Genomic DNA, 17328 nt, shown 5'->3' on the forward strand with positions numbered 1-17328 from the left:
TCATCCTATGTATAACATAGGATGTATGCTGTGCATTGTAAGTTTAGCAACATTCCTGGCTAATGGCACCCCAACTTCAGTTGTGACAACGAAAAAGCATTTCTAGACACTGCCAGATATCCCTTGGAGGGCAAATTCACTCCTGTATGAGAACCATGAGTTTAGATATGAGGGCCATGGATCTTTGAAAGAGGAGGCCAACAGCCAGCCTTGCTAATCTTAATGCTTTCAAATTAATTTCGTTTTCAATATATGAACTTTTAAGAATAAAATGATAACAGTAAAAGAATATACCTAAATAATATACAGTATATACCATCCTCCTTTAGATTAAAGCATTTTTAGAGAATTTTCTAAGATGTATTTCATCTATGTGGATACATTAGTTTCCCCACAACCCTCCATCCCAAAATGGGGAAACGTCCATCTCTTTTCCAACTCTGCTAGAAAAATGTCAGTCACATGCACACATAAGAGAACCTAACAATTCTAATTAGAAATCCCCATTTCTTGCCTTACATGGCCACACTGTGGTTCCTGAGCCACAATCCTAGAGATTCAAGCTTCTACTCCAGAATTCTTCATATGTTCCTGCCACCTTTTTGTGAATCAAGCAGGAAGTACACTAATGACCTTTAAGGTTTTCTCTAATCCTTATATCCTAATATCCCAGGGCAAAGATACTCAAACTTTTACTTGACTCCCAGCTAAGGAGAATACCTCTTGAGATCACTGAAATCATTCACGCTAACTTTTTTTCTCCACACTTTGATCTATGCTGAATATAACCAAACAGAATGTCAGTTGTTTAGAACATGGATTATTAACACCAGTGATCATCTGCTTATTCTCTGACTCAAAATATTTTAAACATATAAGCTGATTTTAAAAGAAACACTTCAAAAAACTATGAGCTGATACCATTTACATGCATGAATCACAATAGGAAAATATTAAGATGGAAAAAAGATTAGTGGTTGCCCAGGTCGAGGGTGGGTGGGGAGAGTGGGGGAGAGTATACTATCAAGGAGCAGGTTTCTTTGGGGGTGATGAAAATGTTCTAAAATTAGACTATGACGGTTTTACAACTCTGTATATATATTATAAATCAAAAAACTTAATTTATTTTTAAGATTTTATTTATTTATTTGACAGAGATAGACACAGCAAGAGAGGGAACACAAGCAGGGGTAGTGGGAGAGGGAGAAGCAGGCTCCCCATGAGCAGGCAGCCCCTGGCTTGATCCCAGGACTCTGAAATCATGACCTCAGGGGAAGACAGACTCTTAACGACTGGGCCAAGCCACCCAGGCACCCCTAATTTTACACTTTAAATGAGTGTGCTTTACTCAAAGTTGTTTGTAAAAACTAAAAGTAGGAAAAAAGAGTTGTTTTTTTTTTTTTTTTAAATTTTATTTACCTGACAGACAGAGATCACAAGTAGGCAGAGAGGCAGGCAGAGAGAGAGGAGGAAGCAGGCTCCCCACAGAGCAGAGAGCCCGATGCGGGGCTCAATCCCAGGACCCTGGGATCATGACCTGAGCTGAAGGCAGAGGCTTTAATCCACTGAGCCACCCAGGCGCCTCCGGAAAAAAGAGTTTTAAGCAACTTTCATTGATAGGAAAAGGAATGTGATTAAGAACAAATTCCGCAAAGTTTGCCATTTCATGAGTTATATAAGATTTGATTTTAATTCTGACATAAAAACTTAGTACCTATCCAGAAATAAACTTTAACTTTTCCAGAAAACATACAAAAATTTAATCATCTTTTCCTAGCAAACTTTCAATAATTTAAAAAAAAAGAAAAACATTTCAGAAAGCCAAATGCTAGAACAGCAATGCCTCTACAAGACCAAAATATGTCAGTAAAATCAAGAAAACATGAAAAGTCTTTATAATTCTGTGATTCATTCTTCACAAAGAAAACCATTACAATATTATTCATTTCTTTTAAAATTGATCCTGTAAGGTCTGTCCTGGTAGTGTAATAATTTTTAAGCTAACATGGCAACATTTTAAAATAGCCAAATCACAATAAAACTACAAACATCTAATACCCTAAGCCACAACTATCAATCACCCAAAATTTGCAAATATCAGTCACTTTTACCAAAACCTTTCATGAGCAATGATGACCACTATGAACCATCAAGTAATACTTATTTCTAAGAAATCAGGCTCTGACTGCAAGACTAATATAGACCAATGCCATCATTCCATCTGTTCCACCAAAACTGCTTAGGAATCAAGGCTCTTCAAAGTACTTTTCCAATTAGAACTCTCCAGATTTATAAAAGTCAACCTGAACGTCCACCTAAATCTGCAGTTTAAGTTACCACAATAATGCATTTCTCGGCATACTATATCGTGATATCATTTGCCTTGTCAGCATTTACTATTAAGATTGCCCTGGGGTTTGCCAATTAAAAACAAAAAACAAAACAGTCCAAACAATTTAATTCCTCGAAAGTAAGGGGAGCCTGACTCAATAAAAGCCAAAAAATAAAGCCGGTTAAAAGCGAATTAAAACAAAACTTGCAATGCCGGGTCAGTCAGTCAGTCAAAATTCTAAAACACCATCCTGAACTCTACACACGGACAGACCAAGTGGTTCGTTACAATGGGTAGCCAAAAGTTCCCTGGTCAACGACGGGAGAGCAGGGGAAGGCCTGCTTTTGTCCCAATGCACAGATGGAAAGAAGCAGAACTGAAGAAAATTAATTACCGAACAAATTACTGCGAGCTAAATCGTCAAACTGAAAAACATCGAGTTTTTATTGGGGGGGGGGTAGCCTTCATTTCCTTAGGAAGAAAAACTATTTTTTTTTACATTTAAATTATTCCAGTAGGCTCAAAAGGGGGTTAAGGGCCCGGCTGGGGGAGGGGGGGAGGCAAAGTTTGGGGGCGGCATCCAAGGAGGGTGGTGGAAGTTCCAAAGCCCGGATCCCACAAAGGGGCGAGACGGAGGACGGCGGTGTTTTCGGCCGCAGACTAGAAGTGAGGAGAACAGCTGCGGGCCCTGATCCCAGAGCGGGACCGAAAAGGAAGAGGAGGCGGCGGACAGAGGAATGGAAGCTTCAGAGCCCGTCAGTTGTGACCGAAACTCTGTCCGCTTCGGGCCGGGGAGGAGACACAGGGGGTGGGGTCTCGAGCCCTCTCTCCACCGGAGGTCGGGACGAGGGTGGGCCGCGAAGCGCTGGGGGCCGGTTGGGGCCGCCCCGACACCTACCTGCGGGTCCCGGGCAGCCGCCCCAGAGCGAGGCCTAGTGCATCGCCGCCGCCTCCAGCCCTCCACGTCGCGCCGAGGCTGCTCCGCGGCCGCCGCCGCCCGGAGCCCCGCCGGGCCCGAGCCCGGCTTTCCGCCCCCGCCCCCGCCCCGCGCCGGCTGGCCCGTCGGCCGGGGGAGCACAGGGCCGCCCTCCCGAGCCCAGCTCTGCTCGCGGGTGAGAGGCGGCAGCGGCGGCTCCCTCACGTCTCTCCCGGGTGTCCTGTCAGCCAGCAGTTTCCCCCGGGTCCGCAGCGCCGCCTCCGCCGCTGCTGCCACCGCCTCTCCCACATCCCCGGCCTCCAGAGGAGCCGCCGCCGCCGCCGCGCCGCGCCGCGACCACTACCCCTAGCGCTTCTGCTCCCTACTCCACTGCTTTCCCTCACCCCGCCGGCACGGCTCGGCCCGGCTAGGTCCGGGAAACAGTGCCGGAGGCCGCCGCGAGGCCGCCGCAGCCCCCAGCCCACAATCCACCGCGCGCCTCCGCCGGGGCGGGAGGGCCGCGGCCCGGGCCAGGGGGGAGCGCTCGCCGCCTCGGGAGAAGGGCCACGGCGCGGACGCCACGGGCCCAGCCGGCGTTCCCCGGGAGCAGGAAATACCCCCGCGCACTCCTCTGCGCCTCCTCTGATAGTCCTGTACGCAAAGACTGAAACCCACGCTGAACTCTACTTTTCCCCACGACCCTTCCCCCATCCGAGTTCTCAAGAGCACCCAGAGGCCGCCTTCCGCCTGCCCTGGGACTGGCCAGCGATTCCTCCAGCGGGGCCTTCGCCCATCCCCAGACCAACCGACTGCAAACGTCCCTGAACCCACCCGGGACCTATTAAAGTAGATACTTCCACAACATTCCACCTCTCCTCTCGCCCCCTCAAAGTGAATGCTATTCAGAGTTTCCCAAATAAATGTCCTTTAAAAGGTTAAAGGTCATCCCCTCCCCAACAACCCACTGGACTTTGAAAATAGTGCATCGTCTCTCTGTTGATAACCTTCCCCCACCGAGTCGTTCCCTTAAATTTTCCCTTAGTTCCAGGCCTTTCTACCATCTATCACACTATTCTGGCACGTAAACCGGTTATTGCTGCTCTTGGACTGAGATACTTAAAGTGTTTGTGTATTAATACCTTCTCACTGTGGTTGTTAACAATAATACAATTCAGGCTGGTGTTTGAGGGCTTGCAATTTTAATTCAATGAAAGAGTAATCTGCAAAAAAGAAAATGTCTTAGAATATTTTTAAAACGAGAAAAAAGGGCTCTCAATCATTTGTGCTTATGTCTTAGTTTTAGGAGGATTTCTCTCAATTTTGAAACTATTCCTTGCCTGAAAATATCCACCAAAGTTTCAGGCATTTATAAACCTGTCTGTTTAAACAAATCAAAAGTGAAAATGTAGCTTTTACAGTTGGGGATTTAAAAAAAAAAAAAAAGTTGATGCTAGTTTCATTTCCAAGAAGTCACTTCAAAAACTGCAAACACAACTTTGTGAAATATTTTACCCACTAAAGAGCTAAAGTTGGGGAAGGGAAGACAAAAGAGAAAGATTCAACAAAAACGGTGGAAAGGAAATTCGTACCTTATGTTTTTCTAAATTCAATCCATTCTCTACAATTTTATAAGGAGAGGAAGAATATCAAGCCCCAATATGAAATAAATTTAACTACAAAGAAATAAAGAAGTCCTTCTAGATCCCTGACCTCATATAAAACCAGATGAGTTTTTATTACGAAAATATTAAGGAAAGCTTCACCAAATTTCATTCAAGGCCAGAAAGGAAAATAATTTCAATTTAAGTCTAGAATTGATTTACAGATTATACTAAGAAATGTATTTAGCTTATCAATTTCCCATATTTTGAACCTGATACAGGAAGTCAATAGCTCAAAAGCTGTCTTAAATATAGTGGTTCGGCCTTTTAAAAAATATTTGTATTAATACCCCACTTTGTTCCAAAAAAGATTCCAGGTTGCTCTAGTTGGCACTTGAATTAAATAATAACCGTGAGATATCTCCTAGACACTAGAACAAGACAGACTGGTTTGCTTTCCTCATTATCCATATGTAGATAACATCCCATAGAAAGAAATGCTTAATTTTTTCAGGGATTTAACAAGGTGTTTACTTTTACTTTGCCACAGAACAATTCATAATCGTGAATCTAAACAGAAAAGTAAATGCTGATGATAAAGTTTGCCAAAAAGAAAACAAACAAAACCCTGTTAACTGGACAGGTAATTTAAAGTTAGATAAATTTCAAATTAATTAATATATTCATTTGTTAACTCTTGAATCACTTCATTAGAAATGCTTAATTTCGGGGCGCCTGGGTGGCTCAGTGGGTTAAAGCTTCTGCCTTTGGCTTGGGTCATGATCTCAGGGTCCTAGGATCGAGCCCCGCGTTCGGTTCTGTGCTCAGCAGGGAGCCTGCTTCCCTCTCTCTCTGCCTGCCTCTCTGCCTACTTGTGATCTCTGTCAAATAAATAAAATATTAAAAAAAAAAAAGAAATGCTTAATTTCATTGAGTCAATCATTAGAAAAGCCATACCACAAATAAATGTGCATAGATCCATTATTAGTGTTCATTTCCAGAAAACACAGATTACAGAAAATTAAGAAAAACTGATAGAATCATGATTACCCTCAAAAGAAGCAAATATGAAGAAGGTATTAGCTACCATATTATTAACACTATGTTTGGCATAGTATTTATTAACCTATTAAGAATTATGAATGATTATGCTCATTAGGGTCACATATTCTCACTGGCAAGAGAATGGGCAAATTTTCTGATGCTGTAACTCCTGTAGGAGATCTAAGCTTATATTTACTATATGTTCAGTGCATATTTGTACAGGTAGCAGTAGTGAGATTAATGTGTCTATTCAATCAATGAACACCATCTTTAATGACTTGTTTGACAGAAACTGTACATTCACATGCCAATATAAATACAGAAGGGAAAGGGAACACTGGTAGAAGAAACAATCAGAAAAATTTTGCAATTTAGTCAGACATAAAAACTAACTTTTTTTCCCCCCACTATAGTAAACTTTAAATCTATCAAATAGAAACCCACTTGAGTTCTCTAACCTACTCTATAAATACATATAATTATATCATGTGTTTAGTACAAATTATCCTTGATAAGCAGAATATACCTGCATTCAGGAACCAAAAGTATTACCCTGATAGTAGTTTCATCACAATTTTATTTTTTGATCCAATGCCATGAATTATTTTTTCTATTATATTTAAGCTATTTAAAAATGTTACAATGTTTAAAAATCACACTTTATATTATTAGTGTGTTATTAGTGTTCTAATATAATATTATTAGTGTTCTAATATAATTAGAACCCGAAACTATGTTTTGCTAAGTCTTCATATCTATGTAGGACTATCTTAATGTAGGAAACTTTCTAATTTACTTTGAATATGGTGTAAGATGTTAAAGCTATATGTGGATATAAGCGCATCACTAGAAATTTTATATTTCATGTGATAATAATATACTCAATAATTGTTGGGAGTAATATAAAAGTTTTTGACATACCATCAACTATATCTCCTAAATCAGTGCCTTGATTACACTGGAAACAATTCTTTAACTTTGTTTAATTTCTCTGTTACATTTTTCTTTGACTCAGATCATCCAAATTCCATTTTGATTATCATAATAATAGCAACTACCATTTACTAAGAATTTACTGTGCTCCAAGCATAGAGAAAACCAAGGTAGCATGGTGTATTCGTTTTCTATTGCTGTGTAAAAATTAGTAAAACTTAGCAGTTTAAAATAACACATATTTAATGTGTTACATTTTCTGTGAGTCAGGAGTCTACCCACAGCTTAGCTTGGTCTTCTACTCAGGGTCTCGTAAGTCTCCAATTAATGCATGAGTCAGGTTGTGTTTTCATATGGAAGCTTGACTATGGACAATCTGCTTCCAAGGTCATTCGGGTTGTTAGCAAAATTCCTTTCTTTGCAGTTGTAGGACTGAGAGCCCTGAATTCTTGCTATCTGGAAGCTGCCTTCAGCTCCTAGAGGCCATCTGCAGTTCATTGTCTTGTCAATTTTCTCAATATTTTTATCAAACCAGAGAAGAGTGTCTCTAAACTTTCTAAAGTGAGTTGGCTAGCAAGAAAGAGTGATACTCTATCATCTTTGCCACGTTCCATTGTTTAGAAGCAAGTCACAAGGTTTGCCCACACTAAAGGAGAGGGGATTACACAAAGATGTAAGTACCAGGAGGCTACCCTAGAATCTGTCTACCACCTGCAGTGATTAATTCCACAGGCTTTGGAATTTAACTGACCCTGGGTTTTCAGCTCAGCTTTGACACTTTAGCTATGTGATTTTGATCTCAGTTTCTAGTCCTTTATTTCTTCATCTCCCAAGGAAGAGTGATAACCTCTTCACATTTTATTTTTCTCCCATGTAAAGTGAGGATAATAAGAGAGTTGTCGTAAGGATTAAATAAGCATTTTAATACATTAACCAATAACATGAAAAGCTCAGTAAGCACTGTTACTCTTCTTCCTTTTCTTTCCTCTCTTTTTTAGTTTGATCTTGGTCTAATAGAGGTCCCATTGGCATTTCTACTTTCAACTGCTACTTCTATAGCTTGTGTCTAGTGTGTGTGTGTGTGTGTGTGTGTGTGTATCTAGGGCCATGCAAAACCAACTTTAGTATCAATAGGACTGAATTGCAAGTGTTATTGCCAACTTGAACTTGGCAAAATTTTTAAGGATAAATCCATGACATTACAAAGATAGTTATTAGACATATAGTCTTTTTTTTTTTAAGATTTTATTTATTTATTTGACAGAGAGAGAGGAGGAAGCAGGCTCCCCGCTGAGCAGAGAGCCCGATGCGGGACTCAATCCCAGGACCCTGAGATCATGACCTGAGCCAAAGGCAGCGGCTTAACCCACTGAGCCACCCAGGCGCCCTAGACATAGAGTCTTTAAGAGTTTAGAAAACTTTGTTGGGATTGGCTTTTTTCTCCCTCTGAATGTCCAATATGCATATGGTACAAAAGGACATGTTGTGGCATAGTAGTATTCATGAGCCCTGAGTTGGCATCCTAGCTCTGTCACTTTGTGTCTGAGTAACCTCAGGCATGTTAAGCCCTCTGAAGCTCAGTTCCTTATGGGGATATGGATAGTACCCATTTTACAGGTGTGTTGTAAGGATTACATTCAAAATGTACTTAAGGGTGCCTGGGTGGCTCAGTGGGTTAAAGCCTCTGCCTTCGGCTCAGGTCATGATCCCAGGGTCCTGGGATCAAGCCCAGCATCGGGCTCTCTGCTCAGCGGGGAGCCTGCTTCCTCCTCTCTCTCTGCCTGCTTCTCTTCCTACTTGTGATCTCTGTCTGTCAAATAAATAAATAAAATCTTAAAAAAAATAAAAAATAAAATATACTTAAATGGTATAGCTTAGTACCTAGCTCATAGTCAATACTTTAAAATGTTAACTATCATACTCATTATTATACTCTCCATTGTCTCATTATTTTTAGGAAAGCTGTGTGAATGAAAAATCACAGAGCAGGAAGCAGCAAGACATGGCTTTGAATGAGGCAGGGAGGTGAGCCATGAAAAACTACAAGACCTCAAAAATCCTCATAACTATATATATATATATATATATATATATATATATATATATGTGTGTGTGTGTGTGTATGTGTGTGTATATATATATATATATATGCACAAATACATATACAAATAAGATAAGTGGTGACAAGGTATGAAAATTTGCAAGTCAGAAATTGGGCAAATAGGAACTAGGGACCAAAGTAAGACTGAATTCTCAATCAAGCTGTGAGCAATACAATCTAACACATAAGCAAGAGAAGAGAACATGAAAAAGGTAATTCTTAGCTCACACATGAAGACTTTTTTATACTTCCACCCTCAACAGGAGTTAACCACACAGCCTATCTAGTCCAGCACTTTGAATAGGAAACACATGAGTCATGTTGCTATTAGAAACTAGTGAAAAAGTTGTTGAAAAGATTAAAGGAGTATAGCAATCAGAAATATGGGCATATCCTGACAAATATAAAATATTTTCAAATTGGAACATTTCCCTAGAGGAGAATTTTATATATATCCCATTTTATTAGCCCCATTGTCATATTTTTTCTTATGTGGCTTTATACAGTATTTGGTTCTTCTCTTGTTTCCTTTGGTTCTTTTATCTATAGAGGCCTTGTCTAACAAACTAAGTTATAAGTATTTCCAGAACAGGATTTTTTGTTGTTGCTGCTTTTGTACTTTAAAAACTATTCCTGCAATGGGATGCCTGGGTGGCTCAGTCAGTTAAGTGCCTGCTTTTGGCTCAGGTCATGATCCTGGGGTCTTACGATCAAGTCCCACATCAGGCTCCTTGCTCAGTGGGAGTCTGCTTCTCCCTCTGTCTGCTCCCCCTGCTTGTGCTCTCTCTCTCTCTCTCTCTGGCAAATAAATAAATAAATAAATAAATAAATTTTATTAGCTCTTTTTTTAAAATAAATAAATAAATAAAATAGAAACTATTCCTGCAAGGGGCTCCTGGGTGACTTAGTTCATAAAGTGTCTGACTCTTGATTTCATTTCAGGTCACAACCTCAGGGTTCTGAGATCAAGCCCCACCTGGGACTCAGCACTGGGCATAGAGCCTGCTTAAGATTCTCTCTCTCTCTCTCTCTCCGTATGACCCTCCCCCCTCAAAAAAGCAAAAACAAAAATGAAAACATTTCCCTGCAGAATCTGGGACAATATACTATCTAATAAACTTTAAGCAAATGTTTGTTGAATTGAAAAATGAATGTGAGTTCCTTCCCCTTAGCAAATGGTAGTTGGTATAATTAACCTGAATTCATGAAATTAATGGATGACCTTAAAATCATACTTGACTCATATCCCATATCTACTATGTCAGCAAATCCTATTAGTTCTACTTCCAAAATATGCCTTGACTAAACGTTTCTTCCCACTCACATCGCATCTACCCTGCTACAAGCGATCTTGTCCATAGGGCCCCTCGCTACACTCTGTACTGCTCATTACAAGAAGCACCATTCAGAAACGAGGGGGTGAATGATATTTCTTGGAGTTCTATAGTGTTTAGTACAATGATCCTACCTACCTGGATTATTGCAAAAGTCTCCTAGCCTTTGTCCCCCACCAGCCTCTTCTCGACATTACAGTCAGCTTGATCCTTTAAAACACAGGTCCAGATCATGTCATTCTTCTGCTTGAAACTCTCAAGTGGTTCTAGCTCATTCATAGTAAAAGACAAAGTCCTTACAAGGTCCTAGATGATGTCATCCCAATCTTCCCTCTCTGGCTTTATCTCCTCCTGCTCTCCCCATTTCTTACTCTCCTCTAGTCATATTGGGTTCCTCCTGAGACATGCCAGGCATGCTCCTGCCTTTGAGCATTGACATTTGCTCTTCCCTCTGCCTGGAATGCTTTTCTCCCAGATGTCCAAATGGCTAACCCTCTCACCTCCTCAGGTCTTTATTCAAATTTTACCTTCGCAAGGAGACAGTCCATGACACCCATATTTCTCACTGCAACACCATGCCTAAAATGCTTTTCTACCTTAATTTTCTACTTAGTCTTTATTATCATCTAACCCCTTCCTCACATTTTATCTATTTGTTGTCTGTCTTTCTCCCACAGGAATGTAAACTTCATGAGGGCAGAGAGTTTTGTCTCTTTTGTTGACCACCCTACCCCACAATGTCCAGAACGGTGCCTGGGGCAAGTTGAGAGCTCAATAAATACTTGTTGACATAATGAATGAAAGATATAGACTAGTGCTTATAAACATAAACCACTTTATATACTAAGTATAAGAATAATTATATATATAATATATATATACTTATACTTATTTATATACTAAGCAGAATTAATAACCAAGTAACGTAATGTCTTAAAACAACTTTCCATGATATGTTATAGGGCTCAAGATTTTTGTAAGCTACATTAATTTTTTAGATTTATGATAAAGATGATGGTCTTAGTTTATTTTATAATTGGAGTATTTTAAGTAATAGCTATATGAAGTTATTTTTAGAATATGTAATTCTGTAATGAAGTAGAACTACAAGGACAGATGGTTAAAGATTTATTAGGGAAAAACCATTCACTTAAAACCTCTCTAGGAAAAGGAGAAATTTAATTTAAAAATTTTCTGGAAAAATTATGGGCAATTTAAAAGCCAAGTATATTTCCAGAGAAACAGAAACCACAGTTGGCCTCTCAAGAACCACCTGCTACATGGAGTAGTTTGTGTCTCAACACCAGCCATCACAGAAAAAAACTCTTAAACAGCAGGAATACAAGTTCTTACACCACTATGTAATATTTATTTATTTATATATTTATTTGATTTGAGAGAGCCTGTGAACATGCCCATATACCATGAGCAGGGGAGGGCAGGGAGAAAGAGAGAAAGAGAATCACAAGCAGGCTCCAAGCTCAGCACAGAGCCAGATGTGGGGCTCAATTCCATGACCCTGAGATCACAACCTGAGCTGAAACCAAGAACTGGACACTTAACTGACTAAGTCACCTAGGCACCCCTACTATGCAATATTTTTAAATAGTGGGGGACAAACCAAATATTTTACAAGTAAAATAAACAGAGGGGGGGGGAAAAACTGGATATCCTGAAACTAGGACAATTTCACAATATAACCCAAAGTGAAAGAGCGACATAAGGGGTGCCTGGGTGGCTCAGTTAAATGTCAGACTCTTGGTTGGTTTCCACTTAGGCCATGATCTCATGGGCGGTGAGATTGTGCCTGGTGTCAGGCTCCTCACTCAGCAGGGAGTCTCCTTGAGATTCTCTCTTTCTCTCTCCCTCTTCCTGGCTCATGCTCTCTCTCAAATAAATAAGTCTTTTTAAAAAATCAACATAATGTGGGTTGCAATTATATAATGGACTTTCCTTGAATACCAAAATATATTAGCATGGCCATTTAATTCTCATGCCACTCTCTGGTATTTTTGGTTCCCATTCTACCAGAAAGTAAAACATATGCATTTTCTCACCTTATTCTCATCTATGAATTGTCATAAAAAGTTCACAAACAAAATCTGATTTTAATCTAGAAGTCTTATTTCCAAAAATTTAACTTTAATTCAGAACAGTATTTTTCCCTTCTATGTTTTTAAGGTTCTATATAAAACAAAAATAATAAACTCAAAGAAGGAAAAGAGAGTGGAAATGAAAGATTTTTGGAACAGAAGAGGCTCTAACTTGACAGACAAGAAAACAGAGGTCCAAAGGGCTGAAACAGATAATGGCTTAGTGGTGGCAATTGATTTCAAATCAGAAGCCAGTTTTTAAAGATTTCTAATCCCATGTTCTTTATCCCTCACTATTCTGTGGGAACACTACAGCAAGAAATTACCATAAAAGTGAAAAATCATGTTAACTGGAATTGCTTATTATTTGAATCCAAAACATATCATATTCCCTCTCTCTTCCAAAGAAAAGTGAAGGCTTTCTCTAAAGTATGAAATATGGAGGTTCTCATCACTTGTAAAAAAAAAAATCTTGATAATACTATAGATTAATTTATTATTTTAAGTACTCATTACTAGTTCACAAATCCAAGAGACAGTTTCCATATTTGGTTGAAAGAATTCAGTATTTTAAACAATGTATAGTTTATTTTTGTGTACTCCTCCTTTTTAAATATGCAAAAGCCTATTTCCATTCTTCTAAGTTTATCCTAACTTTACTTTGCAGTTCAGTATACACAGCAAAAGAAATGGTAAAATGAGCATAAAGGACACATTCACAAAACCTAAGGATTCTTGCGTCTATTACAAATTGAAAGACTACTGACAATTTTTCCCCCATAGATCCCTACAACAAACATATATCAAATCAGCAAGCAAAGAAAAAGCTTGTATAAATGTCTTTGTCGTCATGATTACACTGGCTTACTGAGGCATGCCAGTGAGTGGTGTTTGGATTCCAGGTGGTCAGCATATCTCTCTGGTAAATGGGATCCAGAGGGAAATTGCTCTCCTCTTCGGTTGATTCTTTGCTGCCTGCCTGGGCTGCCTGCATTTTGCCTCAGTATGGTAGATGCTACCTTGGTTACTCATTACTTGCCCCTAGAATGAGGTTAATTTTGGTCAAAATCATAATTTCTTTTAATGGTGGGCCCAATATTCTCATTCTGAATCTCTTCCCATAATGAAGAGGTGGGTGCCCGAGTGGCTCAGTTGGTTAAGTGTCTGCTTTCAGCTCAGGTCATGATTTCTGGGTCCTAGGATCCCTACTCAGTGGGGAGTCTGACTCTCCCTCTCCCTCTGCCATTTTCCCCTGCTCATTCTCATTCTCTCTCTCTCTCTCTCTCTCTCTCAAATAAATGAAATCTTTTTTAAAAATTTAAATTAAAAAATTAAACAGTGGTATAATGGAGATATAGGAAAAATATTTCTATACCAATATTCCCTAACCCCTTGCACTCATCCTCATTCTCAAGTAGACATCCAGACATCCATTCACATTCAATGAATATTTATCATGGATGCTTCTGGGTCCAGATGCTTTCATACCACTGACTTCCTGGGTTGGGGTGGAGAGGGAGTACACAAGAGAGACATAAAGCAAATAATTATAGGAATTGTTCAACAAGAGTTGAAATATGTGTTAAGGAAAGGTAGAAGCTGAGAGCCTGTAAAGGTGAGTGTAATTTAATATTAGGTGAACAGAGAGTTCTTGCCCCAGGAAGCAGGATTTAAAGTGAAAGATGAATAGGAATTGGCCAGAGAAGGGAATAGTGGTCATGTAGAGTTCAGGTGGTAGAAACAGCCAGCAGAAAGAAGGCACAAAGGAAGTAGGTTAACAGAGAAAAGGCCATTATGACTGGCAATGAGATAAAAGTAGAACAAAGCCAGATCATAGAGGGAGTCATAGGTCATGTTGGAGTTTAAGTTTTATTGCAAGCTATGATGGGGCTTTGAGTAAGGAGATGACATAAGCATGGTTTCAAAAACATCAGTTTAACCACTCTGTGGAGAATGAGTTCCTGGAGCTAAGCAAGAGAAGGTACCAAGAGCAGCTGGGAGGTATCTCTAACAGACTGAATGTTTAAGTCTCTGCCCCCAACTCATATGTTGAAGACTTAACCCCCCATGCTATAGTATTTGGAGGTAGGACATTTAGGCAGCAATTAGGTTTAGATGAGATCATGAGGTGTAGCCCCCATGATGGGATTAGTGTTCTTATAAGAGAGAGGTCACTCGCTCTCTATCATGTGTGGACACAGTAAGAAGGCAGCAGTCTGGAGGCCAGAAGTCTCTCACTAGGAGCTGAGTCTGCTGGCTGCTTGATCTTGGACTTCCCAAATTCCATAACTGCAAGAAATAAAAGTCTGTTTTTTGAGCTACTCAGTCTATTGACTGTGTTATAGCAGCCCGAGCTGACTAAGATAGTGTCCAGGTGGTCCAGGTGTTAGGCTAAGATTGTAGTGCTAAAGATAAACAACAGTAGACAGTTTGAGAAGTATCCTAGGAGACATAATTGAAAGTACTCAGTGATTGGTTGGACATAGGGTCTAAGAAATGGGAAGATGTCAGAGATGATTCTTAGGCTCCTGACATGAGCAACTGGGGGGATGGTGAAAACATTAATTGAGGTAGGAAACATTGGAGAATAAAAAGATTTGGCATCATAAGTTCAATAATTGCTGTGTCCCACTAGGGGTATCTATGTAGGAGCTACCTGGAAATATCAAGGAGACACATAGATGGGTCAGGAACTCAGAAGAGAGGTCTGAAAATATAAATTCCAAGACTGTCAACATGTAGTTAATAATTGAAAGTTTGGATGTATATGAGATCTCTGAGAGTATAGAGAGGAAAAGAAAAGAGAAAGGAAAGGGAAGGAAAGGAAAAAGGGCATGTAACTGGCCATAGACCCATACAACAAGCATATATCACCATATATCAAATCAATGAGCAAACAAAACATTTGCATAAATAGCTTTGTCTTTATGATTAAACTAGCTCACTGATTCACTGATCAGTTAGTGCTACTTTGATTTCAGGTAGTCATGATAATTCTCTGGTCAACTCGACTAGGCTCTGAGAGGAGGAAAAACAAACAAGGGAGACTAGAAAAAGGAGCCAGAGAAATAACAAGAAGTCAGGAGACGATAGGGTCACAGAAACAAAGGAAGTAATTTTTTTTTTTTTTAAAGCTAGGAGTGACCTTGCTTATTATAGCAAATAAGATGTGTGTTGTCCAGGGGCACCTGTATGGCTCAGTGGGTTAAAGCCTCTGCCTTCGGCTCAGGTCATGATCTCAGGGTCCTGGGATCGAGCCCCGCATCGGGCTCTCTGCTTGGCCCCCCCACCCCACCCCTGCCTCTCTCTGCCTACTTGTGATCTCTGCCAAATAAATAAATAATAAAATCTTAAAAAAAAAAAAAAAAAAAGAAAGAAAGAAAGAAAGAAAAAAAAAGGTGGGTAGATGAAGTGGTAGGTAGAAGTGGATATGGAGGGAGGACTATCTTAATATGGTAGCTACATGGGGTGCCTGGGTGGCTCAGTGGTTAAAGCCTCTGCCTTCAGCTGGGGTCATGATCTCAGGGTCCTGGATGGAGCCCTGCATCAGGCTCTCTGCTCAGTGGAGAGCCTGCTTCCCCCCGCCTCTCTGCCTACTTGTGATCTTTGTCTGTCAAATAAATAAATAAAATCGTTTTTAAAAAATATGGTAGATACATGAACATATTTGAATTCTGTAAATGTTCTTCCAAAAAAAAAATTAATTCCTCTGAGCATGGTAACTGTTTTTCTCTCAAATATTTATTTGCTCATGTTATTCTGTGGCTCAGGAAATCTAATATTCAAAATTTAGGTTGAATATAACAAAAAGAATCTAGCTTGGGGGGGGGAAGGAGGGAATAATTTGTTGCTATATATTGCCATCATATCATTAAAAAAGTCCATGGTTAAGGATGACTTCAGACAAGGTAAGATTTAGAGGCTCAAATGATCAAGCATGAACTAATCCCCAGCACCCCCGCCCCAGCCACCAGCTTTATTGTCACCCATTTATTCATTTAAAAATATTTATTGAAAAGCCACTTTGTCTCATAATCTATTTTAAACACTGGAATGACAATGATACAAAAGAGTAAGCCCACCTTCACTACTTCTTTTTAGCACTGTACTGGACATTCTAGTCCATGCAATAAGCTAAGAAAAGTAAATTTTAACAATATAAAAGTTGGGAAGAAAAAAAACTTATTATATTTAAATAACACAACTGTGTATCAAGATAATCTCAATGAATGTACAGATATATTAGTACGATTAATTAACCATTAAGGCTGCTGAATACAAAATGTGGTAGGCAGAATTTTAAGTTGTCCCCCAAGATTTCAGCCTCTTGCTGTACATGCCCTAAATAATCCCCTCCTTTAAGTGTGGGTTGACTTGTGAATATGATGAGATTTCACTTGCATGATTAGGTTATGGTATATAGCAAAGGTGAAGGAATTTTGCAGATATAGTTAAGATCAGTTGAACCTGAGTTAATCAAAAGGGAGATCATTCTGATGGCCTTACATAATCAGGTAAGTTCTTTTAAAAGAGGGCTTAGAGGTCAAAGATATCATAAGTCAGAGATATTTGAAGCAAAAGAAATGGCCTCCTGCTTTAAAGAAACAAAATGCCATATTTCAGAGAGTGCTACATGACAGGAAATTGCAGTGGCCTCTTGGAGCTAAAAGTGGTGGGTAGATGACAGCCAGCCAGTATGAAAGAGGAACCTCAGTCCTACAACTACAAGGAACTGAACTGCAACAATAATCAGTGAGCTTGCAAGAGGACCCTCGTCCTGAAGTGAGATCAGAGACCCTGAAGGCACCTTGATTTTAGCCTAAGGAAAGAGCTAGCTAACTCTTATCTAGACTACTGCCTCATAGAAACTGTAAGATAATGAACTTGTGTTCTAAGATGTTTTAAAGTTTATGATACTTTCTTATGCAGCAATAGAAAACCAATATGTTAAGCCATTATATAAAAATTCGATAG

The 17328-nt window shown here is 39.7% G+C and overlaps 1 protein-coding gene across 8 annotated transcripts in view; it reads right to left on the reverse strand.

Moving 5' to 3' along the window:
• VPS54 (VPS54 subunit of GARP complex) overlaps positions 1–3363 on the reverse strand; it is a 97449-nt gene extending 94086 nt beyond the window's left edge. For 6 of the 8 annotated variants that reach the window (XR_001177777.2, XM_004742064.3, XM_045077904.1 and 3 more), the window contains exon 1: positions 3231–3363. The gene's annotated coding sequence lies outside the window, so the exon portion shown is untranslated. The remainder of the gene's footprint in view (positions 1–3230) is intronic. The other 2 variants (XM_004742062.3, XM_004742063.3) reach the window with 1 other exon arrangement.
• Positions 3364–17328: the final 13965 nt, after the last annotated feature.

Source organism: Mustela putorius, unplaced genomic scaffold (genome assembly GCF_011764305.1).
Source record: "Mustela putorius furo isolate JIRA1106 unplaced genomic scaffold, ASM1176430v1.1 tig00000224_pilon_pilon_pilon, whole genome shotgun sequence".
In the NCBI taxonomy this organism is placed as follows: Eukaryota; Metazoa; Chordata; class Mammalia; order Carnivora; family Mustelidae; genus Mustela; species Mustela putorius.